This window comes from Vulpes lagopus, chromosome 13, assembly GCF_018345385.1.
Source record: "Vulpes lagopus strain Blue_001 chromosome 13, ASM1834538v1, whole genome shotgun sequence".
Lineage (NCBI taxonomy): Eukaryota > Metazoa > Chordata > Mammalia > Carnivora > Canidae > Vulpes > Vulpes lagopus.
In genome coordinates, this window is record NC_054836.1 from 55,116,318 (window position 1) to 55,134,738 (window position 18,421).

The window sequence follows — 18,421 nt, forward strand, 5'->3', positions numbered from 1 at the left end:
TCTGAAACACTTTTAAAGAAACTAGAGCAAGGCTCACTGCATCCAGCCAAGGATGCATTGACTCTTGCAAACTTTTTCTCTATCCACCTTAGCATGAGTCCCTAGAAATGAGCAGGATCTTGGGGGTTTCTTGCCTTTACTGAGATCAAACAATGAAAGCCTGTATACTCAAAAGTATTTCTTGTAATTTTCCCTTGGTCTTCCAAGGATGCCCAGTCAGACCATTTCTCTTCTTGTGGAATTTGTTGGTGAGAGTGTCGTTACATTGTGGATTCACACTATTAGCAGGGTATTGCTTCTGCAGAATGGAAGCAGGGCTAGAACCCTGTGCCACACCAGAATTCTCTCATCCAATACATTTTTTATGTGTCAATTTTGTGCCAAGCCCATTTTTGGTTTACAGTAGTGGACAAAATAAACAAAATACCTGCCCCATGAAGATCACCTTCTAGGGGAAATGAAACAACAATGAATACATTAAAAAAAAAAAACATCAGGTGCTATACGTTTGATGAAGAAAAATGAAGTAAGCATAACAGAAAGTAACAGATTTTAGAATTTTGGATAGGGTGGTCTGAAAGGACCTCTGATAAGGTGACATATGAGCTACAGACCTGAAGAAAGTAGAGAAATGAGCTATGCTATCCAAGGGAAGAACTCTCCAGGCCAAGGAAATATAAATGCAAAGGTCCAACACTGGAAAAGTGATTGGCATGTTTGAAGCAGAATGAGGAGGCCAACAAGACTGGTAGACAATGAGGTCACAAAGGTAGTGGGAGCCAGGATCTAGAGAGGCCAGGAGACTTTGTAAGGATTTGGCCTTTTACACTGAGGAAGATGGAAAGCCACTGATGGGTTTTGCATAGAGGAGTGACATGACATTTTGAAAAAAACTTTCTGTCTCTATCTCCCTTTCAAGAAACTACTTTTCAAATTTATGGAGAGAGAGGGTATACAATTTTCTTGTTAAGCTGCTGCTGAATTTTAACTTTTTTTGGTGGGTTGTGGGGAAGGCAGAGGTTAGGTGTTGGGAGGAGAGGCTATGAACCTTCATGCAGCCGTCTCTGCAGTCCAGGGCAAGCAAGTTTGTTCCCACTGCGCTCTGGTGCCTTGGAGGAAGGGTCTCACTCACCTGACACAAGACCCAGGAAAGCTGTACCCTGAGGCAATCTGGGAATGGCCCAGTGGGCACATTTGCCTGCCCTAGCCTCAGATGAGCCTTCTGTGTGATTAGACAGCATATGCCTGTGTGGTAGTACTTCACAGTTCCTTTTTTATAAATATGTGACTCATAACAGTATTGTTCTTTGTTTAGCCTTCATCTTTCTCAGAGTTTGAAGTGTTTGTAAAAAAAAAAAATAGTTACAGGTTTATTTTTCAAGATTGCTACCTTAAATCAAGAATTTTTAAAAACATAATTATGGGTGTTCCTGCAGGCTCAGTTGGTGAAGCATCTGCCTTCAGCTCAGGTCATGATCTCAGGGTCCTGGGATAGAGCCCCACATCGGGCTCCTCACTCAACGGAGAGTCTGCTTGTCCCTCTGCCCCTCCTCCTGCTTGTGCTCTCTCTCTCTCTATTTCAAGTAAATAAATAAAATCTTAAAGAAAAATAAAAACATAATTATGACCCCAAATTTCTTAAGAAAAAGGATGCTAACTTACAGAAGTAATGTTACATTTGCATGAAGGAAATGCTATTAACCCACTAAGATAATCAATAAATTATCTCTGATACCAAATGTATAACAAGATTTCATGAAAATCTTAAAGAGAGGGTTTCTGATAAAAATTCATCATATTTTGCCTTTTATTTTTAACTGGAGTATTTCAAATTTAGTTGCTGCATTAAAAGGAGCTCCAAATTCTCTTCATGTGAAAGTCTAGGTCTTGGGCCTGATGTTTACTGTCTTTGAGTAAATGGAAATAATTATTCGAGCACAGTAGAAACAATAGCACTGGATTTATTAAACTCTGGTTCAAGATGTAAATTTACATGCAATTTTATGGGTTATCTATATTGTAATGGGCAAAACCAGTTAAGTGTTAAGGGAGTAAGAAGTTAACTTTGAACTTACACATATTTTAAATAAAACTTTTGGCTATGGCAAAGACAACCTGAATTTTTAAAGGACAAACATTGAAAAAAACCCTAAACTATTAACGTTATATGTAAGATAATTGACCACCATGTCAATAAGCTTCTCAGGTCATATATGGTATACTGTGCTTGTGGGGTTTTTTGTCAGAGAATCTTAATCAGATGTGTTCTATGTTTTGGTGAAGAAATCCTAGCAACTACACAAAGGTTGTACCAATTTTCACTTCTACCAACTATCTATGAGAACTTTCCCAAATTCATAAATCACTATTCTCTGGTTTGGCTGAAGTTAGAGAACTGTTAAATAATGTAATGTTCGCATACCACTTTTTCTGAACACAATTATTTCAGTATTTTAACACTGTGTTTAAATTCATTTTTTTTAGACTTTAAAAAACGATTTATTTATTTATTTTAGAGAAGAAGGAAGAGGCAGTGGAGGAGGGAGACTCTTTAGGAGACTACTCACTGAGTGGGAAGCCCAACACAGGGCTCGATTCCATGACCCTGCGATCATGACCTGAGCAGAAACAGAGTCAGACACTTAACCAACTGCATCACCCAGGCACCCCACACTGCATCTAAAATTAAAGGAAAATTTCTTTATTATTGAAAAAATTTTTGTGATGAGTAAACGAAATCCCACCATTTAAAATGAATCATACTCCGAAAGACATCTATTTGATCTACTTTCCTCTCTGAGCAAGCAAAACCCATCTAGGACCTTTGTTTAAGATTATAAAACAATTTTTTAAAAAAATACTAAAAATACATGTAAAGCAAAAATAGAAAAACAAGACCTAGTCAATATTTCTGTCTCTATCTTGTCTCTATCCATTTTTTTAAAAGATTTGTTTATTTATTTGAGAGAGAAGGAGAGTGTGTGCAAATATGCAGGAGTGGGGGGTGCAGGGGGTAAGAATTTCATGCAGACTCCCCGCTGAGCATGTGGCCCCAAGTGGGGCTCAGTCTCACAACCCATGAGATCATGACCTGAGCCTAAATCACGAGTAGTTCGTTTAAGCAACTGAGCCACCCAGGTGCCCCAATCCATTTTCAATAAAAGTCTAGAATAAAAGGTATGTTAACCATAGGGAATCAATCAATATTCTTATAACTTAATATTTCTTGACGTTTGTACCAAGAAGTACTGAAAACATTCTATGAGAAACCTTATGTCAATGTCCAAGGGCCCACACATTTCTCTCTCCAACTGTAAACTCCTCAATCCTGTATACACCTAAGTAAAAAGTAAGGCAAACATAATGAAGTTAGGAATCTATTGTGCTAACTATAGATACACAGTGTGCCAGGCTCACCAAGTCATGAGCAGGCAATGCCCAATAAAATAAGTTCAAAGTACAAACATTTCCCCCTCAGCTTCTCCTAACTTTTTGTTCAGTCTTCTTGTGTGAACCAATATTAGCATAAAAATAGGCTAATGCGTGCCTGATTATATCATTCCTTAACACGCCTAGGTATCAAGGCCTATACATGTGTAGAAAACAAAGCAAATCCTTGTAAGAGGTAGTCACTACTAATTAATTAATTAGTTAATGGGCAATTTATTTTGATTCTTCTTGTTTGATGATAAAGACATCTAATGATTTCAATCTGCCTTCTAACACCATCCCACAGATCTTTCATTAATTGATTTAATTAATACTATTTTCTGAGTAATTATAAATTTTTATTTTCTTCATGGCAGTTATTGAGAAAAATAACTTTAGATCTATGAGTGATTGATATTTTTTTAACATTCGTGTGTAATGACTTCCTAGTTTAATTGCATTGTTGTCAGACAGTATGACCCATACAATGTCTTATAACTTCCATGATTTGAAAGGTGGATATTTATTCTCTGTCTATGGGGTATAGTTTGATTTAGTCTTTTAAACTAACATAATCCTCCTATTCAGATCCTGTATATTATTACGTAGTACCACTTAAAGGCTGTTTCAATTGAGGTCCTAAAGGCTAAGAACAATAGATTAGGTGCTGAGAGTTCTAGCATTCCAAGTCAAGGGACTGGATGACCCCGATGATATATTCCAAGACATTATAAAACCAATTGTCCCAACATTAGCAGGTCACAGTGGATTACAGCAAAATAATGAAGATTAAACTTCAGAGCCCCCTCACTTGCACAGATGCCTCCTCAGACAATGAAAACTGTCCATTAAAAGGGTATTTTAATACTAATCTTTGCATCAGAAAATTGGAAACACCTGAAATCTTACAGCTCATATATGAAAGAAACTTCATAGTGGTTTTCCCACTTTTTATGAGAATTCTAAAAATGTATAGGGCAGTTCCAATAAAGAGATGTAAATGTGGAAGGACTCTCTAAACTAATAATAAAAAAATTTAACCATGACAAAGCAAAACTGAAATGCCTTTGTAATATATCTATTGAAAATGGCTTTTCTAAATCACTGGCATATGAAGAAGAGATTGAAGAATATGCAGCCAAAACTCATAGGGAAAAAAGTATTTTAGAGGTATGTGAAGTAGCTAATAAAAATTTTAATTTTTACCATTTTTACCCGTTTTTTAAATTTTTTTCACATTTTATTTATTTTTTTTTTTAAATTTTTTTTTTAATTTTTATTTATTTATGATAGTCACAGAGAGAGAGAGAGAGAGGCAGAGACACAGGCAGAGGGAGAAGCAGGCTCCATGCACCGGGAGCCCGACGTGGGATTCGATCCCAGGTCTCCAGGATCGCGCCCTGGGCCAAAGGCAGGCGCTAAACCGCTGCGCCACCCAGGGATCCCAATTTTTTTCACATTTTAATTTTGTGAAGTTTAGGGTGCTTTTAAGCTTTTCAAAATTGGTCATTAGTTCTGATTTCTTTACACCTTTTTAGTAAATATTCACGTTCATTCCTAATTTCACATGTGTTCTTTTATTTTTTTTTTATTATTATTATTTTTTTACATGTGTTCTTTTATATTCTTTCTTAACACCCCCAGAAAACTGAATCAGCTTCAGGCCCCGTGAAAGGTAGGTCACACACCTTCTGTGCTTATACACCCCCAGGGACTAATGAATGAAGTATTGAAGAGTTTAAAGAGAAAATTCATTTGTATCCCTCAGTTCAAGCCAAATAACCACAAAGGTAAGGATGCCCGACAATAGCCAAGTAGTTCCCCGGAAAGGAGCATATTTGGGAAGTTTTAAAAGGGCCCCCACTCCGGACAACACCTTGAAGATTCGAAAGGACCTCAACATGAGAGGCTATGTGGGGAGGACTGCCCCCTGCTCCGCCCCACCTCTCAACACCCACCCTGTATCTGAGGAAAGGCAGAAAGCTTTACTTCAAATGAAATTTGGAGCTCTGATTATTGCATTCGACTAGGCATTTTCACTACTGACTTCACCACAATTGTCCTTGTGGCTGAGTGACCCACCTGAAAGATCATTCAACTGGGAGGAAGAACTTAATTGAGCTTAAGAGAGTATGGGAAAAGAATAAAGTTGCTTTATATTACACCCTAATAAGCCCAACTTATTCAAGAAATGTTACCTTTAGCCTTCTTAATCTGCCAAGGATTTAGAAATATGCATAAAACCCGGCCTTGCTATTTTTTCTTTAGGGCTTCTTTTCTATTTTTAATACATTAAAAAAATGTATTTCAAGGCTATGTTACCTCATATATAAAGGTTTAACCTCAACAAGCATGTCAATATAAATAGCATCCATTACTTACTTCCCTTATTTTCTTTTCTTTTTTTTCTTTCCTTTCTTTTTTTAAACCTATATCAACTAATTTAACTTTGAGAGAAGAGGATGTAGCCTGTATAATTTCTATTTTTTGGAATTTAAAAAATTTTCTTTGTTACCTTAAAAATGATCTCAGTAAAAAAAAAAAAAAAAGAGAGAGAGAGAGAGAGAGAGAGAGATCTCAGGCATTTCTCTAAATGTTCCATAATGTTGAAAGAGATCTACAGTCTCTAGTTTAAAAAGGTAAATTTTTCTACAAATCTAAATTTAAATCTATAGCCAAATATAAGATAAAAGGATTTCCCCCCAAAATTATCCATCAGAAAAGAGAAAGTACCTACCTTATAGTTGAGTCCCATAGCAAGTTCCAAAAGGAGTAGAAGAAATAGTGTGAAATTCCTTATACTTAACATTGGAAGCAGCACATTTGACTTTTTCCAGGTCTTACGAGCCCATCTATGTACACACAAAAAATGGAGTTGGCAGGGTTGTTCAAAATGATGACCCTAGGTGGCCTCCCCAGATCTCTTGCAACATCTTAGAACTTTTCTAAGTCCAGATTATACTAGGGAATGTGGTCAGCAAGGCAGTCAAGGATTCTGGGAGGAGGTCAGACATTATTTCAGATATACTAGAAAACCCGATGTGGAAGTACAAAAAATAGTACTCCTAAGTTGGCAGGATTTATGCAAATTAAAAATGCTTATACCTTTTGGGCCGTCAGTTCCACTTAGAAATATTTATTCTCGAAAAATATTTGTACATGTGCAACAAAAAGTATGGTATTGTGCTCTTCCAATCTGTTAAGAGGGTAGATTTCATGCTAAGCATTCTTACAGCAAAAACCCCACAAGGACACATGGGAACTCTGAGAAGTGCTATATATGTCTATTAACTTGATTAATTATTTTTTTTAAAAAAAGATTTGGGTCCATTTCTATTTTTTGAGATTTGTGGTACATAAAAGTTGAATAAATGTCAAAACAGGTTGCAAAAAAAAGTATGAACAGGAACTTTTGGAAACATTATTTTAAGAGCAAAAAATAGGCGATTATCCAAATGCTAATCAATTGAGGATTAACTAAATAATGATACATTTGTACCATGAACTATTATTCAATAATTATAAGTAAAAGATATGTGCTTACATGCAAGATCCATAAGACACTGTAAGGTTTTTTTAGTGAACTTGCAAAAACAATATATAAAGTATCATCCCATTTGTGAAAGTGTGTGTCTCTTTGCCCAAATGCCCAGGAAGGGCTTTGGAAGGATATGCAACAAACTATTAATAATGTACTTTGGGAAAGCAAGTAGGGCTGGGGCGGGGGTGCTGAAGAAATGCTGACATTATACTTCTCAACTGATTAAACCTTATAATGAATTATGTAAAGTTGTATAAAAGACTTATTAGTCATATAAAAGACTATAATAAAAATATGGAAATCTTCCCTTCTACAACTATGGAAATTTGGGCTTTTGTAACCTACAGAGCCAGAAAGTTCAACTGAATGCAGTATGGATTATGAAGCTTTAAATTTTTGCATTTCCATTTAATTACATAATACTAAAAATATTATTCTCCTTCATTGCCACTAAAATTTTATTTTTTTAAAGAGATCTCATAGATCTCTTTAACATTAACAAAGGTACCAGATTATACATGCTATAGGCAAATGAAGAGATCATGAGATCAATATTTGTAAATCTGCAAGCATTTATTAAATATAAGCTATACTTCCCACATTTGGTGAGAAATATCACCAAGCGTCATGGAATATTAAATGTAGTGACATTCTATGTGAACTATTCCTAGAAATTCCAAATAAATTAAACCACATAGCTTCTGGTAACCATATATATATATATGTTTTATATATATATATATATATATATATATATATATATATATATAGTGACCATATTTTTATATGTGCATATATGCTATATATGCATATATAACTATATATATGCTTTTAATATTAATAATAATATTAATATTATGATAGTTGACTACTTGAATACCAGTTAACTGCTCTGGTATTTTCCAGTGTTTAATAGTAATATCAGAAAACGCTAATAAAAATACCATAATGAATAAATAATGCTGTCACTATTTAAACACGAGAAACTGACGGTAAACGACTTTAAGTGTCTTCATCATGGCACTTAGGTGGGCTTAATAAAGTAGGAGACAAGCTATGAGAAGCCAGAAGAACATGAAGCTATGGTTGGTTGGGAAGGTTTTGGAAGGGGACAGAAAACATCACAAGGTCATTTCACTGTGGAATAAAACTCAAAGAAGGACTACTTGGAGACAACAGAGAATGATGCCTACTTATCTTATGCTGGGACTGGGGCAAGAATCCTAGAGAACGAAATGTATCATCACATGGACCAGGTAGGAAATCTCCACGAAGTGACAAAACTAGTCTGAGATTTTCGAGAATCTGAGAACCTGAGAATTCTACAGGTTCTTACAAACTATTGACGCAAATCTAACGTAAGCCAACATTTTGTCTTTTTAAAATCCAACTCAGAAACAACCATATGTGACTCGGAATGCCATCTCATCTTATTTATTATTTTTAGGATGTGTCTCCTGCTTTTTCTTTATTTCAGTTCCTTGCTAAAGCTATCATTTTAAGCTTTCTAGGTATCAAGGACTTTGTCAAGAGAAAGGACTAGATTGCTGCTACCACACCACCAGGCTGTGGGTGACTCAAGAGGACAGACAATGTTATTTAACTCTGCATCCTTAGCAACCAGCTCAGAGTCTGGCTTCTTGCAGCTGCTCAATAAATATTTGCTGAATGATTCAGACGTGGAGCAGACCACCCCAGGGAAGCCAGGTGTCACGTTAACAGAAACAGGCCAGATCAAGGGCAGAGGTGACTGGACAATCAGAGCAGGCGGAGAGAAAGAATTTCAGAGGTGTAAAACTCAACTGCAAACATGACTTTAGTCTTTCTAAACCCATAATAGCAGGGCCCTAACTGGGACTAGGTGGGCTGCTGTGTTTGGGTATATTCTTAAGTAACTAATAGAATAAAGTTGTTTACCTCAATACGACAGAACAGGTCAAAACTCAAAGGACTTTATTGTGCTTGAAACCTTCCTAGAAAAGTCTGGAAGTAGGACTGAAGTGGCACAGTTCATTCTTTTCATTTAGACAACCGCCTCACACCTTCTCATCGGTTGTTCCCATTACTGAGCATCCGAGATGGGGGGGAGGTGCTTTTTTTGATGGGGAATATATTGAGACCGCCTGGGCCAACTAGAGAGAAGTGATGCTTTTCACCAAGTTTGTTGAATCCAATAAAATATCCCAGCTTTTCCTCCAACCCATGACAACCATAGGCAAATATCACCCTTTGATCTGTAGAAGATTCAAAGTGAATGAGAGAGTTAGATTTTCTTTTCAAAATCTGTACTAGTTGACTAATCTCATTTAAATGCATGAAAGGAAGTGGGTCAGAGAAACAAGGTAGGTCACTCAGCCTCAGTGCCCACATATTTTAGTTTAACTTAAATTTATGTAATGGTCTCCTTGACATTATTTCAAGACTCACCATTTCTCTCCATCTTTATGCTGACAAGAGAAAATTGTCCTTCACAAAGACATGGGAAATGAGCATACATTTTTTTAAAAGTCTGATGTTCACAAGTATTTAAGCATAAAATTCAATTGAAATTAAATAAAAAAAAAAAAACCTCTGACTTTCTGAGTGTCCCCTTGGAGATTTCGATTAATGGCTTACTATGAAGGGCATAGGTTAGAAAAACCTGTTATTTTTCATTACATGAAATCAAGTGATATTTTAATTTATCAGAGTGCCAAATTTCATTCTGACTATGAATGTGACTTCTAAGGCACCTCACACTTTTCCTTTTAAAAGGCTCTCCCTCTTCTAAATTACATATTTGGCTCCTATGTTACTCTTATCTCTTCTATCTCCGGGTTTGGCTCTAACACAACTATTGCAGCTGGACCATGGACTGCCCCTGCCTGGCAAGAACCTGTGGAATTTTGAATTCACGCTTTAGGAAAATTTCATTTTCTCCTCCTATTAATTGTGATGTCATATTCAAAATATTTCCCAGCTCCGGGGGGGGGGGGATGTTTTCTTTTTCCTTGCATTCCCTTTCCATTTCCTACTATTACAGAATTAAAACTACAAACGCTGCAAAATCCCTCAGTATATGCTGGTTTAACATACATTAACGTATATCCTGTCAGACTGACGTTGACATGGGGTATCTGCCAATGTACTTGAGTGATTTTTAAAATGATAATATAAACAATCGTCACCAAACCTCCATGATCTGTAAAGCAATAAGTATTACAGGGGATACATATAAATAGCTGAATTTGTGCCCCTATGAATTTTCTCATAATTTGGTCCAACTTCAGAAATGGATAAAGTCTAGCTTCCTTTCATACTTAGTTCATACCTAGGAACTTCATACCTAGTTTCATACTTATCTCTTGGTTTGTGAAGATCCCACCTTGAGAACACACTCTCAAATTAGAACCAATCTATTTCATGAGACAATAAAAGGCTTTTTTTTTCTTTTTTTTTTTTTTTTTTTTTTTGCCTCAAAGTGATGGTTTTAATTTACCTAACTACTTCTATGGATGCATCTGAGTGAATTGCATGCCTCAGTCCTAGCTGCAGAAAAGAATGGAAAATTCAGGGTATTCAAAAACATACAGGTCAGCCACTGATATGATGTGTCTCCATTAGCCATCCTTTGCTGCCCAATGTCAACATGTATACCCTTTTTCTTCATTTAAACTTCCAACTACACTATTTCCTCACCCACATTCTGCCACTATTTGTCATATGAATACAACACTCCGCAGTCTATGAGATAACCCAAACCTCAATAGTTATTACATTTGATTTCAAGTCAGGGTCCTTCAGAAATATTCACTCTCCCTCTAGCTCCACCATGATCCTATCTTTTTTTAAAAAATATCTTATTTATTTATTCATGAGAGACAGAGAGAGAGAGAGAGAGAGAGAGAGAGAGAGAGGCAGGGACACAGGCAGAGGGAGAAGCAGGCTCCATGCAGGGAACCTGACATGGGACTCGATCCTGGGTCTCCAGGATCAGACCCTGGGCTGAAGGTAACATTAAGCCACTGAGCCACCTGGGCTGCCCCACCATGATCCTATCTTGCTGTGTTGTCAACTCTGCACTAAATACCGAGGTCACCTACTACCAACTCTTCTCCTTATTAAAAAAAAAAAAAAAGTAGGAAAATGGAAGTGATGGAAGAGGGAGATAGAGAGCAAATACTTAGAGGTCTGTATTGGAAACCTAACTATTTCAAGCAGGCTTAATTTTTTTTCCAGATTTCTATTTGTGCTTCTTTATTCCTATTTAGTTAAATTTGCCTTAAAAATATCTGCCTGTCTTCGGTTTTCTAAGTGCAAGCAACTGAAAGGGCTTCTGTGTGCCGGAACGAGAGTGGTAAAAAGTGGGAGGTAAGAGCGGCAGCAACAATCAAGGTACTAGAACTTCCAAGAAGGAAAGACACCTAAGGAGAGAGTCAGAGGCTACTTGTACACCTAGAATTCTTTCCTGCTCACTTCTTAGAAGGAACTGCTTTGTTTCAGTTATGGGGGTCAGCACCTAAAAAAGGAGATGAATTTCACTAATGTTTGTCAGGAGGAATTCAGATATGTACAAAAGGTGAATTCAGAAGTCACTGGGGAGCCATTTGCAGAAAGGAAAGCAAGACAAAGCTTTACTTGGATCATTTTCACGTTTCAGATTTGATTGAACGTGCCAATCTACTGAGATGAAAAACTTTGTTGAGATAAAATATGCATAAGGGAAAGGGCATATATAACAAAGGAACAGCTCTGTGAATTTTTGCAAAATGAACTCACATGAAACGAGCTCCCTCTTAGTCTAAGCCCTTCAAAATTCATTCCCTAGATTTTTGCCATCACAGATTAATAAGGTATTTCTAGTTACCTGGTATATAAACTTTCCCTTCCCTGTTTTATTGGAAAGTGGCCCCTTGAGACATGCTGATGTCTGACTCCAGCTATGTTGACAGCAGTGAGAGGTGGTACAGGCACACATGAGGAAAAGTGGATTCCCTTAGGCAAGGTTGTTACAAGACTCCAAGCAAACCAGAGAAAGGCTCATGCCAGGGGAGAGGCCGATTATGCCTACAGAGGAGATTCTGTGGAACTTGGGGTTTTGTACTCTCATGGTCTGATTCCTCTCATTTAGTCTTATTTTAATTCATCGGCTTCCATCTTGCTTAAGAAATGCCCTAACTTTTACATGAGAATAAGAATATAAGTCAAACTAACTGTAACTTGGTGACCCTTGGAATAAAATTTAAATCTTATATTCAACTACAACTGTTCCATTATAGACAAATGTAAAAGATAATTTCATATCATCAAGGAAATTATCTACTCTTGAATGCATCGAGACAAGAATTTTGGATATTGAACATATTGTTTAGTGTCTGTAAGTTCTCCGGCGCACTTAGAAACATCCTACCTATGCCACTATCCCTGTATTTCTCATACATATCCTTCTATCCCAGATCACTGAAGATTTATTTCTTAAATCCTGTCATCGCAGGTAATCATAGATGAAGAATTAATTAATTCTTAGAATCCCATTATCTGGGGACATTTTTATTCCCAAAGCCTTCAGACGTAAGTAAGTCATATAATCTCAGATTTCCATTTCCTTAAGGACTCTGGCTGCCTGTAACTTTTCCTGATACCATTTATTATTTTGGTCAAAGTACTAAGTTGGGAATAGTAGAGCCAACTTGGGCTACTTTCAACAATAAGGAAACATAAAATGATATTGGGTCCTCACGGGACCTGTGAGGGTCAAGGACCCAATGTGACACAATACTTGATCATGACACTTGCCCTATCTTGACTGCAACACTGCAATCTTCACAAAAACTGCAACTTTCCATAATGATGTTTGGGACTAAAGAAGAGAACTTCATCCCTGCTCTATGTAAACTGTCAGATACCACCACTGCCACACTCAGCAAGAGAACACTGCCTTGAATGCCTAATGACTCACATTGCAAGTCAAACACTCAGGGACTTGAGTGGGTGGAAACCTTGTCATATGCACGTATCCCACCCACAAAGAAGGCTGGACAAAGGCTTCTGCCTTTGACACTTTGTATTTTGGTGTGCATTTCACCAAATATAAAAAAGGCGTTTAATTAACAATTGTTGGGTGGTATTTTGATCACCCACTATTCACCCTGCTGGTAAGGGAGGGATTTCTGCCCTATAGTTAGCTGTAGGGATGGCTCCACACTGCTACCCAACATGGGACCCAAGAGATTAGCAGCAGTTTACTAATCATACATACTCACAGCCTGTGAGAGGGGAACTCCACATCCCACACAAGTGTATCTAGGAGTTGTACTCAGGAACAGTGACCAAGGACACTGGAAGGCAGGCTTTGTAGGATCAAGAGGGACAATGACTCCTAGTTCCCTCAGCAGAAAGATGTGTTGGTTTATTTGAATAATCCCTGAGTAGTGGGCTGGCAAAGAAGTGAAGCCCACTATTTAGGGATTCGCAGCAAGCTGCCTAGTGATAAGGAGGATTGCTAATCCATGATAAGGTGGGTGAGGGGACTTACTATGAAAGCAGAATGGGGAGGGGAACTTGCAGTTAGGTCAGTCACTTAAGATCCTCCTCATTTTACCAAATGTCAAGCTAGTACAAATGTTGACCCTTAACTTCAAGTCCCAAACCACAGATGGCCACATGTATAATATACATCTACCACAACATATTTATTTTAAACACTGAAAAAATATTTTACAAAATTTTCATATTGAATATGCAATTTCATAAGCCATTTTTGCTTTTGCTTTCACATTATCATTACATTTTCTTTCTTTTTTTAAAATCTATTTTTTTAGTAATTTCTGCCTCCAACATGGCACTCAAACTCATGACTCCGAGTTCAAGAGTCACATGCTCTTCTGACTGAGCCAGCCAGGGGTCCCAAACATTTTCAAATGTCGAAAAGAATCCTTAAAATCTTATTATATTTTATGTATATATATATATGTATTATGTATACATATATATGATTATATACATAATCATTTTAAGGCATTGCCTCTGTCTTCCTGTAGAAAGGGCTGTGTTGTACAAGAATTTTTCTGAAACATGGGATGCCTGGGTGGCTCAGTCAATTAAGCAGCTGCCTTCGGCTTAGGTCATGATCCCAGATCCTGGGATCAAGCCCCACTTTGCATGGGGCTCCTTCCTCAGCAGGGAGTCTGCTTCTCCCTCTCCCCCTCCCCCTTCTCATGCTTGTGCTCGCTCCTTTTCTCTCTGATATAAACAAATACAATCTTTTTTTAAAAAAAGAATTTTTCTGAAATAATGATGTTTTATCCTGTGACCTTTTCCCTAGTGTTAGAATATAGCTTGTTTAGAACTTTTCACAGTTTTGAATCATGTTACAATGAACCTACTGATAATTCTTCTTGGGCCAGTTTTTATTATTAAATTTTTTTCTAGCTCTATCAAGATATAATTGACATATAACATTGTGGACATTTAAATTATACAACATATTAATATTCATACATTTACATATTGCAAAATGATTACCACCATAGCGCTGGCTAACACCTCCATCTCATCACATCATTACCATTTCTTTCCTTCTTCCTTTCTTTCTTTCTTTCTTTCTTTCTTTCTTTCTTTCTTTCTTTCTTTCTTTATTTTTTTGAGAAAGAGAGAGGGGGAAAGTGCCTATGAGCTCGGGGGAGGGGCCTGGAGAGAGGGGGAGAGAGAATCCTAAGTGTGGAGCCTGACACAGGGCTCAATCTCATGACCCTGAGATCATGACCTGAGCCAAAATCAAGTGTCAGACACTTAACCACCTGAACCACCCAGGCGCCCATTACCATTTCATTTTGGTAATAAGAACATTTAAGAACTATCCTCTTAGGAACTTTCAAGTACAGATGATCTCCAACTTACAACAGTTCAACTTACAATTTTTCCACTTTACATTGGTGCAAAAGCAATATACATTTCATAAAAACTATACTCGGATTTTGAATTTAGATATTTTCTTGGGCTAGTGATGTGAAGTACAATACTTTCTGGTGATGCTGGGCAGTGGCAGTGAGCCACAGTTTCCAGTCAGCCACACATTAACAAACTAAACAACAGATAAACTTATGACCATCTGTATTCATGCAATAACTCTGGTTTTCACTTTCAGTGCAGTATTTAATAAATTACGTACGATATTCAACACTATTAAACAAGAGGCTTTGTGTTAGCTAATTTTGCCAAATTATAGGTTAATGTAAGTAAGCTAGGCTAAGCTGTGATCTTTGGTAGGTTAGTTTCGTTAAATGCATTTTTGACTTATGATATTTTCAACTAATGATGAGTTTATTGGTTATTCTCACATAAACCCATTGTAAGTTGAGAAAGGTCTGCAAATAATATAGTTTATTAACTATGACCACTGCATTGTCCATTATATCTCTGGAACTTGCTCATTTTGTAACTGGAAGTTTGTACCCTTTGACTAACATCTCTCTATCTCCCCGACTCCCCAGCCCAGGGTATCCACCATTCTATTCTCTATATGAGTTCAGCTTTGTTAAAGTCCACATATAAGTGATATTATGCAATATTTGTTGCTCTCTGACTTATTTCATTTAACATAATGCCCTCAAGTTTCATCAACGTTGTGGCAAACGGCAAGATTTATTTATTGTTCTCCTGGCGGAATAATATTCCATTGCGTACATTTACCACATCTCCTTCATCCACTCTCCAATTACAGAGATTTAGGTTGTCTCCATATCTTGGCTATTGAGATTAATGCTACAATGAACTTGAGAGCATAGATATCTCTTTGAGGTCCTGGTTTCGTTTCTTTTGGATACATACCCAGGAGGATGATTACCTGATAATCTGGGAGTTCTATTTTTAATTTTTTTGAGGACCTTTCATTATTGTTTTCCATAGTGGATGTATCAATTCAAATTTTAGGCCAGATTTTTATAAATAGAGTGAATGTGTCCAAGAATGGAATATTTTAAGTTTCTTAATATATTAAATTCATCAATATTTCAATCCTTTGGAAATATATTTTATAAAAATAAGAAGGGTTAATTAGTACAACTGGCTAAAACTACTAAGACTTCACCAGTATAAAAATGTTTTGCAGACCACTAGTTTCAAATAAATGTGGCTTTTCTATTTTTATGTGGGTGTCCTTTCTTCAGGTGTTAGATGTATCACTTCTTGGAGCTTCATAAAATTTTTCAGTTTTTATGCTTTGTGACTCAGTTATTTTTCAGAACACAATTATTAAAGGGCTTGAAGAGAAAAGACTATTTAAAAAGGTTAAAGAAATAGGTTTATTTTACTAAGAGGAGAAAGAGCCAATGTGAATGTTTACATGTAGGAGAGGTTATTTTATAGGGAATGAAGGCAGCTGTTTTCTTTTTCCACCGATGTAAAAAATTAAGTGATAGACTTTTATTTAGAAGTGTGTGTTTGACTTAGAGAAAATGCTGACCAGAGAATCTTAACAAAGGAGATTATGGAATCACTTTTTTATTTAAAGGTATTTTGAAAGAATAGAAAATGATATAGTTTGACTTGGACAGATTTTTGCCTAGCGTGCCCTTTCTGAAATATAACCACAGACATCAGCGTCATTTATGGCAGAGAATGGGATACGCTTGCTCTTTGAATTCATTCAATGAACTGTTATAGGGTCTCACATTGTACCAGGCACTGGAGATTCAGCTTCCAGTTCATAGTCTGCATGCAAACAGACATGCAGATAGACACGCAGACAGAAAATCGGAACGCAACAGGGTAAGTGCTATGCTAGAGAATGAGAAGGACTGTCAGTAATCACAACCACCTTTCACTGGGTTCCTTCAGTGTGCCAGGCTCTGTGTACATTACTTTGTTTAGGGCTCACAACTGTATGGACTGTGTACTATCATTTGCCAGATTATATGGATGAAGAAACTAGACTGAGGGGGTTAAATAACTCGTCCAAGATCATGCAGACAACAAACCACAGAGATTGTTTTCCAATACAAGCTCTCTGGCTGTACAGCTCAAGTTCGTAAACACTGGGCCGACCAGTCTGAATCTGAGAGGAGGCAGTCTAAAGCTTACAGGTAAGTGGGAATTGAAAGGGTTGAGGGAAGCCTTCTGGAGGAGATGCCATTACACTGAATGTTGAATGAGTAGGAGTTAGCTCTCTCCAGAGGGGTAGTGGCTGTGAAGGGGCGGGAGGTAGAGGGGTGGGAAGGGGACGATGGAAGGTGGTAGAGTGGTGACAGGTGGAGAGTGGAAAGTGAAAGAAGGGGAGAAGGAGGAGAGGACATGCTTGTCAGACAAAGCAGCTACAGAAGGACTGGATCCTTACTTGTTATTTTATAGTTATTTTATAGTCTTCACCGAGTGCTTTTATAATGAAAGCAGAGCTTCTAAAGAGGAGTGCTCAATTTTTGATAAGAAAAGGTAAGGAGTTTCATTTTCTTTCTTAGTCCAAATAAAAACATCAGCACAGATCTGCATTTCTGTTGCTCTGCTTGTCTTTGATCAAGCCATTTGTAGCTCCCATCATTTGTCCCTTCTTTCCCTCCAGCCTCTGGCTTTCTTTTAACTAAACTTTCGGTTCTTCCTCCTTTCCTCTGAAAGGAAGTTCTCTCTCTCCCACAGAACATTCCCCACTCCGTCCCACTGGGCAGCTTTTTACAGGCACCCCCATGGCATCTCCTATGCCCTACTCTGATTGATCCTTATTTAATTCCTGAAATCAGTTATTCTTGATCTGGAATCTGATTTTACTGCATAGTCTGACAGTGTCTATGGCCATGCTTCCCTCTCAAGTATTTGTAGTTGCTCTCTGTTGGAAAGGAGAAGAGAAGTAGTGAAATTCATAATTCTTTTCTCTTTTCAGTCTTTTTTTTCCAGGTCTTTTCTGGATAATTAGTAATGAACCAAGTAGCGCCTATGCTCCCTCTATGCCGATTTTCTTTTACACATCTGTCTCTCTGGTGTCACACATCACTATAAGCAAATAAACGTGAGGGGATTTGGTTTGTACTATTTTTCTGGTTTTGCTTCTTCTCAGGAAGATAAATTCTATTTAATTTTTCTAATGGATACTTAGATACACACACCTATTATGTCTCACATAGTTGTGTTTCATAATCAACTATTGGAGCTTTATCAACATCCAAAAATAACACCTCCCTTTCCTACCTAAATTCAGAACCAATTGAGAGAGAGAAGGAGAGTCAGACCAGAGGCCTCAAAGAAGGTGGATTAAAGAACTCGACTTTAGAGCTGTGGTCAAAAATACCCTCCAGCATTTAGATCCTGAGTGAGGAAACTGGACCCAGCGAGTCCAAGGCAGAGCTGGAGAACTGCAGGCCTTCCCCAGGCCACCCCCACAGGGCCAAGTCTGCTCTGAATTGCTCATCCCCTTGGGAGAGGAATGAGTCAGGGTGACCAGAACTGGGACTGACATGTTCAAGGAAGTTTCTCCATTTGGAAAAC

At 37.4% G+C, this 18,421-nt stretch overlaps 1 protein-coding gene across 3 annotated transcripts in view; it reads right to left on the minus strand.

Moving 5' to 3' along the window:
- LOC121474663 (homeobox protein aristaless-like 4) overlaps positions 1 to 18,421 on the minus strand; it is a 371,873-nt gene that overhangs the window by 31,735 nt on the left and 321,717 nt on the right. Inside the window, exon 1 of one of the 3 annotated variants that reach the window (XR_005983453.1) lies at positions 6,167 to 6,269. The exons of the other annotated variants lie outside the window; for them this stretch is intronic. The gene's annotated coding sequence lies outside the window, so the exon portion shown is untranslated. Of the gene's footprint in view, positions 1 to 6,166; positions 6,270 to 18,421 lie in introns of those variants that run through there. 3 annotated transcript variants of the gene reach the window in all.